The sequence below is a fragment of the Zingiber officinale genome, chromosome 7A, assembly GCF_018446385.1.
Source record: "Zingiber officinale cultivar Zhangliang chromosome 7A, Zo_v1.1, whole genome shotgun sequence".
NCBI classification, from domain to species: domain Eukaryota; kingdom Viridiplantae; phylum Streptophyta; class Magnoliopsida; order Zingiberales; family Zingiberaceae; genus Zingiber; species Zingiber officinale.
This window is the reverse complement of record NC_055998.1, coordinates 89,830,118-89,847,665: the sequence shown is the minus strand read 5'-3', so window position 1 is coordinate 89,847,665 and position 17,548 is coordinate 89,830,118.

Below are 17,548 nucleotides of genomic sequence, written 5' to 3'. Positions count from 1 at the left end.
TCTCTCAGCTATGAAAGCACAGAAGCTACTGGATTCAGGGTGTACAGGATTCCTAGCACATGTAGTCAACGCCAGCCAGGACAAGAACCAACAGCTAGCAGAGGTTCGAGTCGTATGTGACTACCCAGCAGTCTTCCCTGAGGAGTTACCAGGCTTAGCACCAGACAGGGAGATCGACTTTGAGATAGAGCTCATTCCCGGTACAAATCCTATCTCCAAAGCGCCTTATCGCATGGCTCCAGCAGAACTGAAGGAGCTTCAGGAGCAACTATAGGAGCTGCTTGACAAGGGTTTCATACGCCCGAGTCACTCACCATGGGGAGCGCCTGTATTGTTCGTGAAGAAGAAGGATGGAAGCATGCGACTGTGCATAGACTACGGACATCGAACCAAGTCACAATCAAGAATGGTATCCCCTGAAACGATGACCTATTCGACCAACTGAAGGGAGCAGAATTGTTCTCTAAGATCGATCTCGGATCAGGTTATCATCAGTGAAGGTTAAAGAAGGGATATACCCAAGACAACATTCGGAACCGATACTGACACTACGAGTTCGTAGTCATGCCCTTTGGCATGACCAATGCTCCACTACATTCATGGATCTCATGAACAGAGTATTCAGGGAGTATTTAGATAAATTTGTTATTGTGTTTATCGATGACATTCTTATCTACTTAGGAACTCAGGAAGAACACTCAGAACACTAGTATTGCAGACCCTTCAGCAGAACCAGTTATACGCCAAGTTCACGAAATGTGAATTTTGGCTAGATCGTGTCCTTCCCGGGTCACATCATCTCAAAGGATGGTATTATGGTAGATCCCAAGAAGATAGAAGCGTAGTAACCGGAAGAGACCTAGGAACGCCAATAAATCGGGAGCTCGGGATTAGTAGGTTATTACAAAGTTTGTAGAGGATTTCTCCAGATAGCCTCCCACCGATGCCTCTTACCGTAAAGAACAGGAAATTTCAGGATGAGGACTGTGAGAACAGCTTCAGCGAGCTAAAAAGGAGATTGACCAGTGCTCCCATTTTGGCTCTACCAGACAACATCAGCAGCTTTGACATCTATAGTGATGCCTCTAAGTTGGGACTAGGAGTAGTACTGATGCAAAACGGCAAGGTGATCGCCTATGCCTCCAGACAACTCAAGGATTATGAGAAGAATTACCCTACTCATGACCTTGAGCTTGCAGCAGTAGTGTTCGCTCTCAAAATTTGGAGACATTACTTATATGGAGCTCAGTGCCGAGTATATACAGACCATCAGAGTCTGAAGTACTTCTTCACTCAGAAGGATCTGAACATGCGACAGCGCAGATGGCTTGAGCTGGTCAAAGACTACGATATAGACATCCTCTATCATCCAGGGAAAGCCAATAAGGTAGCAGACGCCCTTAGCAGAAAATCCAGTGCTACCTTATTATCTCTTACAGTCATGTCACCGCCCCTCCAGAAGGAGATCGTAGATTTCGGTCTCGAACTCATCGTTGGACAGCTCTCTACTATGACCTTAGAGTATACCTTGCTTGGTGATATTCAGTCAGCTCAGGAGCAGGACCCTGAAATTCAGAAAATCAAGCAAGGGCTAGCAGAATCATAAAGTAGAGAATTCAGAGTGTCCGATAGCGGGGTGTTGTATTTTGGTGACAGACTCTGTATATCGGGAGGAGCTACGGAGACAGATTTTAGATGAGGCTCACAAGACTCCCTATGCATGCATCCAGGTTCCACCAAATGTATCAAGACACGAAGAACCATTTTGGTGGCCCGGATGAAGCGAGACATCGCCAGATATGTTAGCATCCGCCTCACCGCCGAGGGTCAAGGCAACATCACGATCAGAGGAGTTCGCACCTATACATGATTCCGAATGGAAGTGGGAGGATATCTCTATGGACTTCATAGTGGGACTACCCAACCACGAATGGTTTTGATGCCATCTGGTAATAGCAGGTTGACTAAATCAGCCCACCTTTAGCTATCAAGATATCCTACTCCATGGAGAAGCTAGCTCGGTTGTATCTCCGAGATCGCCGACTTCATGGAGTCCCACGTACCATTATTTCGCAGAGACAAGAAGTTTACATCACACTTCGGGAGTGTACAACAAGATTGGGCACGGTTAAAGTTCAAGACAAGATTCCATCCGCAGCATGTATGGTCGACAGAGCGAGTAAATCGTGCATCAAGATATGCTCCGAGCGCAGCTAGACTTCAAGGGAAGTTGGTGCAAATATCTGAGCTTAGCAGAATTTGCATACAACAACAGCTATCAGGCCACTATCGGTATGGCACCTTATGAGGCTCTCTATGGGCGGAGGTGTAGATCTCCAATCTGCTGGTATGAGAGTGGTGAACAGAAAGAACTAGAGCTTCAGACAGATCTAGTAGCAGATACCACAGCAGCTATACAGCAGATCCGCCAGAGGATAGAGACAGCTCAGAGCCGCCAGAAGAGCTATGCTGATACACGGCGCAGACCCTTAGAGTTTTCAGTTGGGGATTCAGTGTTCCTCAGAGTAGCTCCCATGAAGGGAGTAATGCATTTTGGGAAGAAGGGCAAGCTAAGTCCCAGATATGTGGGACCATACCTTATCAACAGAAGAGTTGGCAAGGTAGCATATGAGCTAGAGCTACCCCAGGAGATGTCAGCTATTCACAATGTATTTCATGTCTCTATGCTGAAGAAGCATACCCCAGATGTCACCCAGGTGATTGAGCCCCAGTCGGTACAGATCCGCGAAGACCTCAGCTATGATAGTCGCCCTATTCAGATAATAGACCGAGCAGTTAAGAAATTGTGGAACAAGGAAGTACCATTAGTCAAAGTCATTTGGCACAGTCACACAGCAGAAGAGGCAACTTGGGAGACAGAAGCCAGCATGAGACAGAAGTACCCAGAATTGTTCTAAGTTCGAGGACGAACTTTTTATAAGGTATGGGGGATTGTCACGCCCGAAAATTCTCAAACTTGCATTAGAATTATTCTATGATTTTTCTGGAATTTTTAGATATTTTTTCGGAATTTTTCGAGTAGCGGAAGTAGCAAAAGTAATTAGATAAGCAAAATGGTTCAAGCGGGAATCGAACCCGGGACCTCTCGGGTCCGCTAAACCTTTAGTTAGCCTTAGTAACCGGTGAACCCAGCAGGGCCGTGTTGAAAGGAAGAGGAACCAATTATATTTATATTAGAGTTGGGTTCAATAATCCACTTAATATAAATTAAGAACTTAAGTAGAGTTTGGTTTAATTTGGTTCGGCAGCCCTCTCCTCACAAAACCTCACGCCACTTTCTTTCTCCAAACCCTCACGCCGAACACCTCTCTTCTCTTCCTCCTTCTCTCGGAGCCACACCAAGAAGACCTAGGGTTCTCTCCCTAGGGCCCCAAGGTCACTTTCCGGCGACGATTTCAGCACACGGGCGTTCCCCTCGCGTGGACGCGAGCGAATCGTCGAGAAGTCGTCTCCACCGGAATTTCTAGCGATTAGATTTGTAAGAAATCTAGCACACAAGGTAAGAAACCCCTCACCTGCAGTATAATAGCTTCCGTTTGAGTTTTTATGCTTTAGTTAGGATGTATGCAGATTCTTATCGATATCTAGGGTGTTTTTAACTCTCTTCGAAGATTAGGGATTTAGTTGAGCACCTCTAGACGGGCCGGACATGTTTTCCCTCTTCAGATAGGAGGTTAGACGTTGTCGGGTGCCTAGAGGTGGTCTCCTTAATAGGAGAAGAGTTAGAGCATCCTAGGTGCTCGATTAAAGGTCTAACTCAGTAATAGACAGTTTAATTAACTGATTAAATGCACTAGAAGCATTTAAAACAGCAAATTAGTTTTATTTCAGCTTATGTAGGACTACAGTCCCATGGGTGGGCTCCCACAGTAGCCTCTAGGTTCAGACAACCTAGTTCTAGGTTCAGATAACCTAGATTCAGCAAAATAAGTATATAGCATTCAGTATTTTACTTTCAGCAGTGGCACTGTACTGGATTAGATATCCACTGGGCTGGACTCCCATAGTCGTCCCTAGGTTTAGCTAACCTAGTAAACCCTACTAGATTCGGAACTTGCAATCCCGGGTTTAGATAGGGATGCGCGCACAGCAAGTACAGTTGTCGGGCCCCTCAGCAGCATGTTTAGTATTTTCACTTATTATATGTATAGCTTTTCAAATTCACAATCAGTTATGTGAGTTCAGCTTGGTTCCAGTACCAGCTCAGTTAGTTTAGTTCAGTTCCATGGTTTGTTTTCAGTTTCAGTTTTCATGCTCAGCTCTATTTTCGCAAGTATGATAACTTATGTTCAGTTCTTGATTGCTATGCTTGTATGATCACATGCCATGCCATGTTTAGCCTAGTCAGTATATTTCAAATAGCATGCTTTGAAAATCATATCTGCATCGTATGCATATTTTTGTGAGGTAGATGATTTCTTAACTAAGCTTTTTAGCTTACAGATGCTACTTTTCTTATACTGCAGATACAGGTAAAAGAAAAGTGGACTAGTGATGGCTGGAGGGCAATGCAGACCAAGATGTGTGTGGGAGGAACCTGGAATAAAGATCTGAGTGATCTAGTTTTATTTTACTACGCATTAGAACTTGAAACAAGTCTAGTTATTAAAGTCTTGTTCTCTTTTCCCTTATGCTTCGCATTCTAGTATGGTTAATGGTATGAACTAGTGAACATGCATTATATTATGTCTTGAATGTTGCCCAATGCATGATAGAATAGTTATTAGCATTTGTAGAGCTGTTTCACTGATTTTGGCACGAAATCTGCTGAAATCAGAGTTTCAGCTCGAAATCAGAAACCCCTGATCGGTCAGCAGACCGATCAGGGAGTTTCTGATCGGTCGGTAGACCGATCAGGGATCTGGTTTCTGCGAACAGAACTTTTTGTTCGTTCCCTGATCGATCCGTGGATCGATCAGGAGCTTGATCGCGGCTCACTGATCGGTCAGCATACCGATCAGTAAGCCACTGATCGGTCTCACTGACCGATCAGGGACCAGCTGGATCGGTCGGCAGACCGATCCAGCAGCGTACAGAATTGCAGCCTAGTTATGGATCAGTCGGTTGAACGGTCCGGAGGTTCCTACCGTACCAGTATCAGTAGATCGGTCTGTGGATCGATCCGAAGTTTATTATTAGTTGTAAACACCTCCCCTAGCATGTGTACAACTCCTAGGTACACCTAGAATACTAAGATCAAATTTTAAAGATAATAGTTTAGCAAAATTTTAATTAGCCCAGCTTTCCGCACAGTATAGTTTAGCATAATTGTAGCGACCGGCCTTACAGCCAGTACCCAGAAGGTGGGTCGTTACAGCTGACCCAGTTGAGCTCTATTGTGACAACAATGGAGCTATAGCACAGGCGAAGGAACCTCGCTCACACCAGCGGACCAAGCACATACTACGGCGCTTCCATCTCATTCGAGAGATTATCGATAGAGGAGATGTAAAGATTTGCAGAGTACCTACAGAGGCTAACATCGCAGATCCCTTGACCAAGGCTTTGGCACAGAGGAAGCATGATGGTCACACTAGGTCATTAGGCCTTAGAGCCTATACTGATTGGCACTAGTGCTAGTGGGAGATTGTTAGTTAGAGCCCTAGAGCCAATCATTTGATGATTGTATGGACTCATTGTATCATATTCTTGTATATTAATAAAGGCATTTGTTTGGTTATTATACTTATTTATATTAGTGCCAAATAGACTAAGTATAACAGCGTCCTTGAGTAGAAGGTTCATACCTATATCAATCGATTAGTTGAATCGATAGTGAGATGATATAGGGAACACTACTCTAAATCATTCCTAGTCGAGTATTAACATTCAGGGACAATGTTAATGCAATAAGACTAGCATGTAGGTCAACTCGATGACTTGATCTCACAAGTCATGGATATGGAGATATCAAGTTGACACATGGGTATGCATTGGAGAATATATACTGAATGACCCGCCATGAGAAAGTATCATGGATCGTTATATGAGTGTCATATACTTTCTCATGTGGCTATTAGTATGACTATTAGTCCTTTGACCTGAAGTCACCATGGATCCCTACATAAGGAGTTATGTACTTTGGTTTCGTCAAACGTCACCCGTAACAGGGTGGACTATAAAGGCGATTACTGGGTATATAATGAATTATGCAGAGGGATGTGAGTGATGTAAATGGGATCTATCCCTCCCATATGATGGGAGCGACATCGGTATTCTTGATAGAGTGAGACCACTAAGTGCATGGCCATGCCCAAGTGAGTCAACATGAGATGTTGAGCTCATTTGATCGAGTGAGTCTACTTGGAGTTCAAGATTTAGATTGATTAGAGGATGACACGGTCTATGCCTCACATTGATCAATCTAGATGTCAAGGATAGAAGGACAATGTCACATATTGTGAGGAGTCACAATTAGTAGTCACAAGGTGATGTTGGATCTCAACATTCTTGTAACTTGGGTAGTAATGATGTATTGCTAGATACCGCTCATTACTTATGCTACTAAATGAGTTTAGGGGCATTGCCAACGTTACAAGAACCTATTGGGTCACACACAAAGAACATGTGGATGGAGATTAGGTTCATATGATGAACCAATTGGATTAGGTTCATATGATGCACCAAAGATTGGATTCAAATTAGACTTATTGAGTTAGACTCAATTAGATTCAATTGTTGAATGAGTCTAATTTAAATTTCATTGAGTCAATTTATATTAATGAATTGAGATTCATTAAATTGAAGTTGATTTGAATCAAAGGTTGGATTTAACTCAACAAGGAAGAAATTGGTCAATTTTGACTTGACCAAATGGAAGTTGAAACATCAAGTTTGACTTGATGTATTGCCACATCATAAGGATGACTCATCCTTGCCACATCACCTCCACCTCATGAGGCATGCCACCTCATGGGGGTTACACTCTCCCCTTGGCTTTAATGTGGCCGGCCACATTAATGAGGGGGTTACATTATGTGGCCGGCCACACTAATGGGAGGAGGGGTTTTGATTTTGTGGAATAATGTGTGCATTTATTCCTTCTTCTTCTTTGGTCTTTCCTCTTTGTTTTTACTGCTGTTGCCGTGAACTTCCATGAGAGGAGAATGTGGTTGAGTTAATTCCAAGAGCAAAGGAAGAGTGAAGGTCACAAAGGAGGGAAACTACTTCTTGAGTGTATGAGTTTCTTTTGTACTCTCTCTTTTTCTTCCTTTCCAATCCCATCCGAGAGCTCTAGAAAGTGCTAGCACACTTGGGGCTCTCTTCTCCATCCTTGAGTGCTAGAGAGCACTCCTTGTTCGTGTGGATATCACTAGAGAAGTATCTACCTTGATACTTTGGAGATCCGACACGTACCTTGGATGAGCGGGAATTTTGCGAGGGCACGCTTCAAAGGTAAAAGCTCTCAACACATAGATCTAGGAGTAGATCTAAAAAGGTTTTTCAAACTCGTATTTGGTTTTTCGAAAATTTTTTACCTTGCACGGATCTGTTGGCTTTGGGTGATTCGGGGTTTCCGCGACGCGAAAAGCGGTTTTCGCGGCCCGAAAAACCCAACATCCTCACACCATGTTATCTACAATATAAATTAAATGGACAACTACACTTAGCATAAATGTAGGCATTTGACCAATGTGATTCTTATATATTTATACAAAAAGCTAGACTTTTAGTATACACTCTAACAATCTCCCACTTATACTAAAAGACTATGCTGCCATATACCCTGCCATACATCTGATTCCCAACCCTACAACATGGCCATCAAAAGCTCTTACCTTAAGGGCCTTAGTGAAAGGATCTCCCAGGTTATCGTCTGATGCAATCTAGGCGGCAACAACTTCTCCTTGTTATACGATGTCTCGTATTGGGTGGTACTTGTGCTCTATGTGTTTACTTGCCTTATGGGCTCGTGGTTCCTTCGAGTTTGTTACTGTACCATTTATTATCACAATAATTTTTGGGCAAACCAGGAATCACATCTAAGTCCATCATGAAGTTTCTGAGCCATACAACTTCTATGGCTATCTCAGAGGCTGCCACATACTCAGCTTCCATGGTGGAGTCCAAAAAGTATCTATGCTTATCACTCCTCCATTGTTATGGCTTTACCTCCTAAAGTAAACACAAAACCCTAAGGTCGACTTACTATTGTCCCTATCTGATTGGAAGTCAAAATCCGTGTAACCCACAGGGATCAAATCATCTGCTTTGTAAACCAACATATAATCTTTATGCTTTATGGCAGTCCAATGTCCCTGTCTTGGATTACTTTGATATTTGCTAACCATGCCCACGGCAAAATAGATATCCGGTCTCATGCATAGCATACATTAGGATTCCTACAGCTGAAGCATAAGGAACTGCCTTCATATCTTCTATCTCTTTTGATGTCATCGGAGACATCTCTTTAGATAAAGATACTCCATGACTAAAAGGTAGAAAACCTTTCTTGGAGTCTTGCATGCTAAAATGAGCTAAGATCGTATCGATATATGAAGCTTAGGATAAGCACAACATTCTTTTCTTGCGATCCCTTATTACTTTGATCCCGAGAATATGTGCACATTCTCCCAAGTCCTTCATATCGAATTGCTTGGACAACCATACCCTTACTTCCGACAACACTTTGATATTGTTTCCAACTAACAAAATGTCATCTACGTATAGTACAAGAAATACCACCACATTTCCATCACACTTCTTATATACATAAGACTCATCCGGACACTGAATAAATCCATACGACTGGATTACTTCATTAAACCGGATGTTCTAAGATCTTGAAGCTTGCTTCAGTCCATAAATAGACCGATTGAGCTTACATACTAGATGCTCTTTGCCCTTTGTAATAAACTCCTCTGGTTGCATCATATGGATGTTTTCTTCAAGACTTCCGTTAAGGAAAGCTGTCTTGTCATCCATTTGTCAAACCTCATAATCCATATGAGCAGCAATAGATAAGAGTATTCGGATAGACTTAAGCATAACTACTGGCAAAAAAGTTTCCTCAAAATAGATTTCCTCTTTCTGAGTATACCCATTCGCAACAAGTCTTGCTTTGAAGGTTTCCACCTTCCCATCTGCCCCTCTTTTCCTTTTGTAGATCTATTTACATTCAATAACTTTTATACTATTTGATGGTTCTACTAGTTCCCAGACTTTGTTAGAATACATAGATTCTATTTATGAATTCATTGCTCTTTGCCAAGATGCTGCATCTTTATCTTGGAGCGCTTCGTCATATGTACGGGGATCAGGTTTATGTTTACCTAAGATCAAGTCCGACGACTCTCCCAAAAACATGAATCTTTAAGGTTGTTTAACAATCCTCCCACTACGACGAGACACTGTCTATAGTTATGTATCATTTGTGACACATGTTGCTATTTCTTGTGGTATCTCATCTTGTACCGTTGATACTAGATTAGACGTGTCCTTTATTATTTCCTTAAGAACAAATTTACTTATAGGCTTGTTGTCATGCCCCGGGGAAGTCCCTGTCCGAAGAAATTTCGGCAGCACCTCCCTTTGTACGGGTGACAATCTGAAACATTTTTACAGACATAATATACATCAGCCACAGGCGGCTGAAATATATACACAACCACGCAGTTATATATGCAGCCTACTCGGCTGATACCACAAAAAAATACAACCACGCAGTTATATATAAATCTAACAGCCCACTCGGCTGTATCAAAACCAAACACGGAAATCCAATAGACAATGCATACAACTATAAACAAAGACTGCTAGCCAGCTAAGCTTACACCACACAACAAAACAACACTCTAGAAACATAACTGGAACACAAAGCGAAATACAAAAATTTCATATACCAAATGTAAATAACTAAAAAAAACGAAGACAGGTCTTCTGATGTGACGTGGGGACCGACATGTAGGATACTCCAAGCAACTCCATAAACAACCAAGTACCTGAAAAAAAATAGAGTCCATGGGGGTGAGTTCAACAACTCAGCAGATACCAGTTGACATGTATAGTAAGCTATAACAGACAGTAATAACTATGGAATACAGTCTCCTGAACAAAAGCTGGAATGCACAATAGAAAAGGGCTGAAGAGAACTGTACTCACCAGGGCCTCCTATCAGAATAGTCAGGTCATCAGACCGAAAGTATCATAAATCCTGTATGCATGTCAAACATATGCATCTATCCAAATGCAGCATATAAGTGCAGCAAACACAATCAGTAATGCATAAATGCATATGATGTCAATGACATGGTCACCCATGACGCCAGTCAACCATCTCACACACAATGGTGAGACCGAGTGGGTAGGGCTGTGACAACCGTACACTCTGACATCACTGCTCCTGATGAGTGATCGAGTGGACGGGATGCTGTCGGAGTACACCTATCCTCCTACCCCAAATCACAAATGGGGGAGCTCAATGCTCTAATCTCCTGGTACACAATGACGAGGAGGAATCTCTGCCGGCTACCACGTTGCGTCACACTACCCATGAGCGGACCAACGGAGCCAAACAGAGTCCAACCGCCTGCCGGCTACCACACTGCTACACTAAACCAGCGGAGCCAAACAGAGCAGAACCGTCTGCCAACTACCACGCTGAGTCACCAGACCAACGGGTGCTCGACAATAATGGAGCAGACTATCGCACAGCGTGCAATCATGAGAGATGATGCATGACACTAAGCATGACAATAACCTGATCAGCATAACAATATCCATATATATAAAATATGTACCGTAGTATCGATGGTCAAATATGAAGACCTAAGGTACACAGGTCAGGTAGGGTATAAAAAAACCCAGGTCCTCAACATAATAAGGCCACAAGTCAGGTATGATATACATAAAAACCTAGGTCCTGAACATAATAAATATATGGTAGTGTCACTACCCCTATAAGCATGTATAATCAGGTAGGTGCTAACATGAAGTGCAAAATAAGTAAACAAAACAAGCAGGTAACAGGTATCGGGTAGTGACCAACCGAAGCAAAGATGAGCATAATCATTACTAAAGGTTATAACCTACTAAACATATCAACATGACATTATCAAAGATAAGTCAAGGTACCCACCTTCATTGCGAAAATCGTGCCAATACACTTCCCACATTGAGGCGCTTGTCTCAAATCAACTTCCTGCATAACCATATAATATACAGTTTAGCTAGTTACATAAGCGACAACTAGCTAAACCCAAAGATTCAAACCCATAGATAAAACCCTAATCGAAATGCTTAATCTCAATTATGTCCTTCTCAAGATTAGATTTATACATAAATTATCCCTAATCAAAAATCAAATCACAACAGATTTCCAATCCAATTTGGAAAATGATCCATCCATCACAACCAAGAAATCAGATCTCCCTTAATCATATAATATGTACAACCCACCCAATCTGTAATCAAATAACCAATCTACTACCAAATGGAACAAACACTCAAATAATCAACCACTGATTAGATCTTATCTCAATATAATCTATCATGTATCAATTAATCCTCAATTAACAAATCCACGATCAATCACCACTAAACCAATTAAATGTAGAAATGAATTTAACTCCAAAACTTATACAAATTTGGATGCTCCTTTGTAGGCTCACAACCGAAGAAAACCTGCCATTGGTAAACAATGGCTGGAGCTAGGAGAAACTGCTGCCAGAAAAATTATAATAGGATCAACAATGGTCGGCCAAATAACTCCACAAACATCCCTATCAGAATAATAGAATTCAAATGACTATAAACCTTACCTAAATCTGAATGTCTCAGCTACTGAACCACTGCTGGAGAAAAAGACAATCCAGCTATCCCTCAAATCTAGCAGCCAAAAGCCCTAACTGAGTTCACTGATTTCCCTCAGATGGAATCCAAATGCGTCTGTGGTGGTGAACTAGGGCAGAGGGCACTAGGCATCGGGAGGTGACTGCAGTAGGTGGTAGTGGATCGATCAGTGGCGCATTCGACAGCTATAGACCCAATCCAGGGCACACCGGAGAGATCTGGTGGTCGACATTGCTCTGTTCGACGGCAGCAGCCTGGTGAGGATGGCCGGCGATCGAGTAGCCCCCGATTGCAAGCGCCAAAACCATATGCAAGAGCTGCGACGATGCTGACCGCATCTAGGGCAGAGAAGCTTGGGTTGGTTGCGTGGGAGAGAAGGGAGGATTGGCGAATCCAACTAGGGCAGGGGGAAGAGCTCAAACCCCCAGTGGCCGACGATCGGTTAGCGCCGAGGTATGCTTCAGGTGGTGGCGCAAAGAAGCGAAGAGGAAACCAGTGGCTGACAACCAGTGTTGGCCGTAGCAACCGGGGCGGCACGAGGGAAAGGGAAAGTCGGCGCTGCTCGGCCGGAAGAGAGGAAGAGACACGGAAGCAGAAGCTTGACCGGCATCGATCGGAGAGGAAGGGAAACGAAGAACCGTCGTGTGCGGCGCCGGTTAAGAAAGGGAGGAGACGGCGTCGCATGGGTTAGGGCACGGGAATAAGAGGAAAAGAAAAGGAGATATAAAACTTTTCCTCGTTAAAATGGGGCAGCCTAAACAGGTTTTCCCGGACCCCATTTTTATCCCCGTAAACTCGTCCATACGGTCTCCGAAAAATTCCAGAAAAATTTATAAAAATTCCAGAAAATTCCCTTATTATTATTCGCCATTTTTCGGTATTTTACACTTGTGGTTCATTCTGTAACCATCACTCAGTGGCAAGCCAAAACTCCTAAGGATTTCCTGCTCAAGGCATCGGCCACCACGTTGGCTTTTCCCAGTTGGTAATTAATTGTGCAATCATAATCTTTCAAGAATTCTATCCATCTTCTCTGCCACAGGTTTAGTTCCTTCTGGGTAAACAAATACGTGAGGCTCTTATGATCTGTGAAAATCTCAAAGGTGATCCCATATAAATGATGTCGCCAAATTTTCAGTGCAAAAATGATAGCTGCCAACTCCAAATCATGGACTAGATTGTTCCTCTCGTGATCTTTCAGCTGACGTGAAGCATACGGCACCACACGATCATGTTGCATAAGTACAACACCCAATCCTTGGTATGACGCATCCATGAAAAGTACAAATCCATCCATGCCAGAGGGAAGGACTAACACTGGTGCAGTAATGAGCCTCCGCTTGAGCTCTTGGAAGCTTTGCTCATAAGATTCTGTCCAATTAAATTTCTCTCTATTTCGGGTCAATCGTGTCAAAGGTAAGGCTATGCTGGAGAAACCTTCGACGAACCTCCGATAATACCCAGCTAATCCCAAGAAGCTACGTATCTCCTATACCGTCTTCGGCTATTCCCAGCTAGTGATGGCCTCAATCATCTGTGGATCAACTGATATGCCTCCGCTGGAAATGATGCACCCAAGAAATCCCATTGAAGGTAGCCAAAATGTGCATTTACTAAACTTCGAATAGAGGTGTTCTTGCTGTAGCGTCTCCAAAATTATGCGAAGGTGTCACTTGTGTTCCTCCTCAGATCGAGAATATATCAGAATATCGTCAATGAACTCGATGATGAACTGATCTAGGTACTCAAGGAACACTTTGTTCATCAGATCCATGAACACTGATGGAGCATTGGTAAGCCCAAATAACATTACCAAGAACTCATGTGACCATGACGAGTGTGAAATGCAGTCTTCAGAATATCTGCATCTCCAACCTTGAGCTGATGATAGCCTAAGCACAAATCAATCTAAGAATATACACAGGTATCCTTTAGCTGATCAAATAAATCCTCTATACGTGGTAATAGGTATTTGTTCTTAATAGTCATCGCATTCAACTATCGATAATCAATACATAATCTCAGTGATCCATCCTTCTTCTTAACGAAGAGTACAGGGGCTCCCCACCGAGAAACACTGGGATGGATAAATCCTCTGTCCAACAGCTCCTGCAACTGAACCTTCAGCTCCTCTAACTCTTTTGGTGCCATGCGTGAAAGAAACTATAGCACTAAACACGCCGAAAAGTGCAGTGAAAAAATAAGTTCCTATCCAGAAGATCCATGCAAAAGGAAACCATATACTAAGTACTAATTTTCTTCATGAGAAAGTTATACCTTTGTTGCATGCCCTTCGCAATCCCGATAGCAACGTTTCTTTAGGATGTAGATCTCAGTGCGATCAACACGTACATGCCTCTATGGTATCTACACAAACACGTTCTCCATCCATCTCACGAACTCACGAAATGGAGAAAGAAAACAACCAAAGCTTGTGCTAGCAACCTCTTGTAGAAGTTTTGGCCAAGAGTGGAAGAAGGAAGAAGAGCAAAAGCCAAGAAGAGCACACCCACCCAAAAGATCACTTCATCTATATAAGGTGACTTCACAAAAGGGTTACTTTACCAAATAGGTTACTTCACCAAAAAGGTTACTTCACTTAAAGGTTACTTTTACAAATGGCTTTTGTATTCATCCAATGAATACAAAATATTTTTGTCTCTTGATCTTCCTTTTGATTAATGATATATTAATCTCTATTAATATTCATTAATCTTAATAGGTTGAATTTAGAATATTGGATTAACCATTAACCCAATAAGCTATTAACCCAATAAACCAATGAGTCTAACCCATTACTCAATAAGTCTAATCCGAATTCATTCGAGTTTAACTCAATGTGTATAATTTGAATTAAACTTAACCCCATAATCCATCTCCAAATCAACATGTTCTTTGTGTGTGACCCAATAGACTCTCGTAACGTTGGCAATGTATCTAAAATCATTTTAGAAACATAAGCAATGAGTGACATCTAGCAATGCATCATTGCTACCCAAGTAACGAGAATGTTGAGATCTGACCTAACCTTTCTGTGTCTATTATCTTGTATGACTCAATCCTTCTATCCTTGATATCTAGATTGATCAATGAGGCATAGAATGTGTCATCCTCTTATCAATCTTTGTGTTTCTTGATCTCTAAGTAGACACACTCAATCAAATAAGCTCAATATCGCATATTGTCTCATTTGAGCATGACCATGCATTCTTGTGTCCTACTACTCAAGGGGCCTACAGATATCGCTTCCGTCATATGGAAGGGATAGATCCCATCTACATCATTCACATCCCTCTGTATAATTCATTGCATACCCAGTGATCGACTTTATTGTCCACCTTGTTACAGGTGGTGTTTGCCGATACCAAAGTACACAACTCCTTATGTAGGGAACTGTAGTGACTTCAGGTCTAAGGACTATTTATACCAATAGTCACATGAGAATGTTTATGACACTCATATAACGATCCATGAAACATTCTCACGATGGGTCATTCAATATATATTCTCTAATATATACCCATATGTCAACCTGATATCTCATATCCATGACTTGTGAGATTAAGTCATCTATTGGCCTACATGCTAGTCTGAACGCATTAATATTGTCCTTGCATATTAATGCTTGACTAGGAATAGTTAAGAGTAGTGTTCCATGTATATCTACAATATCTCACTATCAATTCAACCAATTGATATGTTGTAGATAAGAACCTACTACCTAAGGACATTATGATACTTATTCAATTGGCACTGAACTGAAATAAATATAATAACCAACTTTACCTTTTATTAATAATGATATATGATACAAAATGAGCCTTTTACAATCATCTCATAATTGTAATAGGGCTAATACTAACAATCTCCCACTAGTACTAGTGCCAATCACTAAGATATCGAATACCCATTGACCTAGTGTGACCATCATGCTTCCTCTATGCCAAAGCCTTGGTCAAAGGATCTGTAATGTTAGCATCGGTCGGGACTCTGCATATCCTCACATCTCCTCTTTCGATGATCTCTCGAATGAGATGGAATCGCCGTAGTATGTGTTTGGATCTCTGATAAGAGAGAGGTTCCTTAGCCTGTGCAATAGCCCCATTGTTATCACAATAGAGGTCTATTGGGTTCGCTATACTAGGAATAATACCAATCTCTGTGATGAACTTCCTGATCCAAACAACCTCCTTTGCTACAGCTGAAACAGCAATGTACTCGACCTCTGTTGTAGAATCATCTACTGTGTCCTGCTTTGTCCAGCTCACAACACCACCATTTAAGCAAAACACATACCCTGACTGCAATATGTAATCATCCTTGTTAGTTTGGAAGCTAGCATCGGTGTAACCCTTTACAACAAGCTCTTCATCGCCTTCAAAGATCAAGAAATAATCTTGAGTCCTTCTCAAGTACTTAAGAATATTTTTGTCTGCTGTCCAGTGACCTTCACATAAATCTGACTGGTATCTGCTCGTCATGCTTAAAGCATACAAGACATCTGGGCGAGTACAAAGCATAACATACATGATAGACCCTATAGCAGATGCATAAGGAATCTGATCCATACGGTCCCTTTCTTTCTTATAAGAGGGGCATTGAGTCTTCAAAAGACTCACACCATGTGACATCGACAAGAATCCTTTCTTGGAATTCTCCTTGGCAAAACGTTTAAGCACCTTGTCAGTGTATGTACTCTGGCTTAGGCCAAGCAATCTTTTAGATCTATCTCTATAGATCTTAAGGCCTAAAATGTTTGCTGCTTCACATAAATCTTTCATTGAAAAATAATTCCCAAGCCAAGTCTTCACTGACTGAAGAGTAGGGATATCATTTCCAATGAAAAGTATGTCATCTACATACAATATGAGAAAGATGACTATGCTTCCACTAACCTTCTTGTAGACACAAGATTCATCTTCATTCTTAATGAAACCAAACGTTTTGATTGCATCATCAAATTTTAGATTCCAACATCTAGAAGCTTGCTTTAATCCATAAATGGATCTTTGTAGCTTACAAACCTTTCCAGCATTCTTTGGATCTACAAAACCCTCAAGTTGTGTCATGTACACATCCTCGAGTAGATTTCCGTTAATAAATGAAGTTTTGACATCCATCTGCCAGATCTTGTAATCATAGTAAGCTGCAATAGCAAGTAAAATTCGAATAGACTTGAGTATCACAACTGGTGAAAAAGTTTCATCATAGTCTATACCATAAATATGCTTGAAACCTTTAGCTACCAATCTACCTTTATAGGTATGCATATGCCCATCCATGTCAGTCTTCACTTTGAAGACCCACTTACACCCAATGGATTTGATCCCTTCAGGTGGATCAACCAAAGTCCATACTTGGTTAGTGTACATGGATTCCATTTCAGATCTCATGGCCTCTAGCCACTTCTCAGAATCTGGGCCTTGTACAGCTTCCTGATAAGATGTAGGCTCGTTGAGACCAACTAGCACTACATCACTGTTGTCAGACAAGAGAAAAGAATATCTCTCAGGTTGACGATGGGCCCTATCACATCTGCGTAGAGCTTGTGTTACTTAAATAGGTTGTTGCTCCACAATTTCTTGTGGTGTAACAAAATCATGATCCACAATATCTTGTGGTACCTGTTCAGTTTCCATTAAGGCTTCGGTGCTAGTTTGTGTATCTTGAATTTCTTCAAGATCGACTTGACTCCCATTAGTTTTTTTAGAAATGAATTCGTTTTCTAGAAAGACAC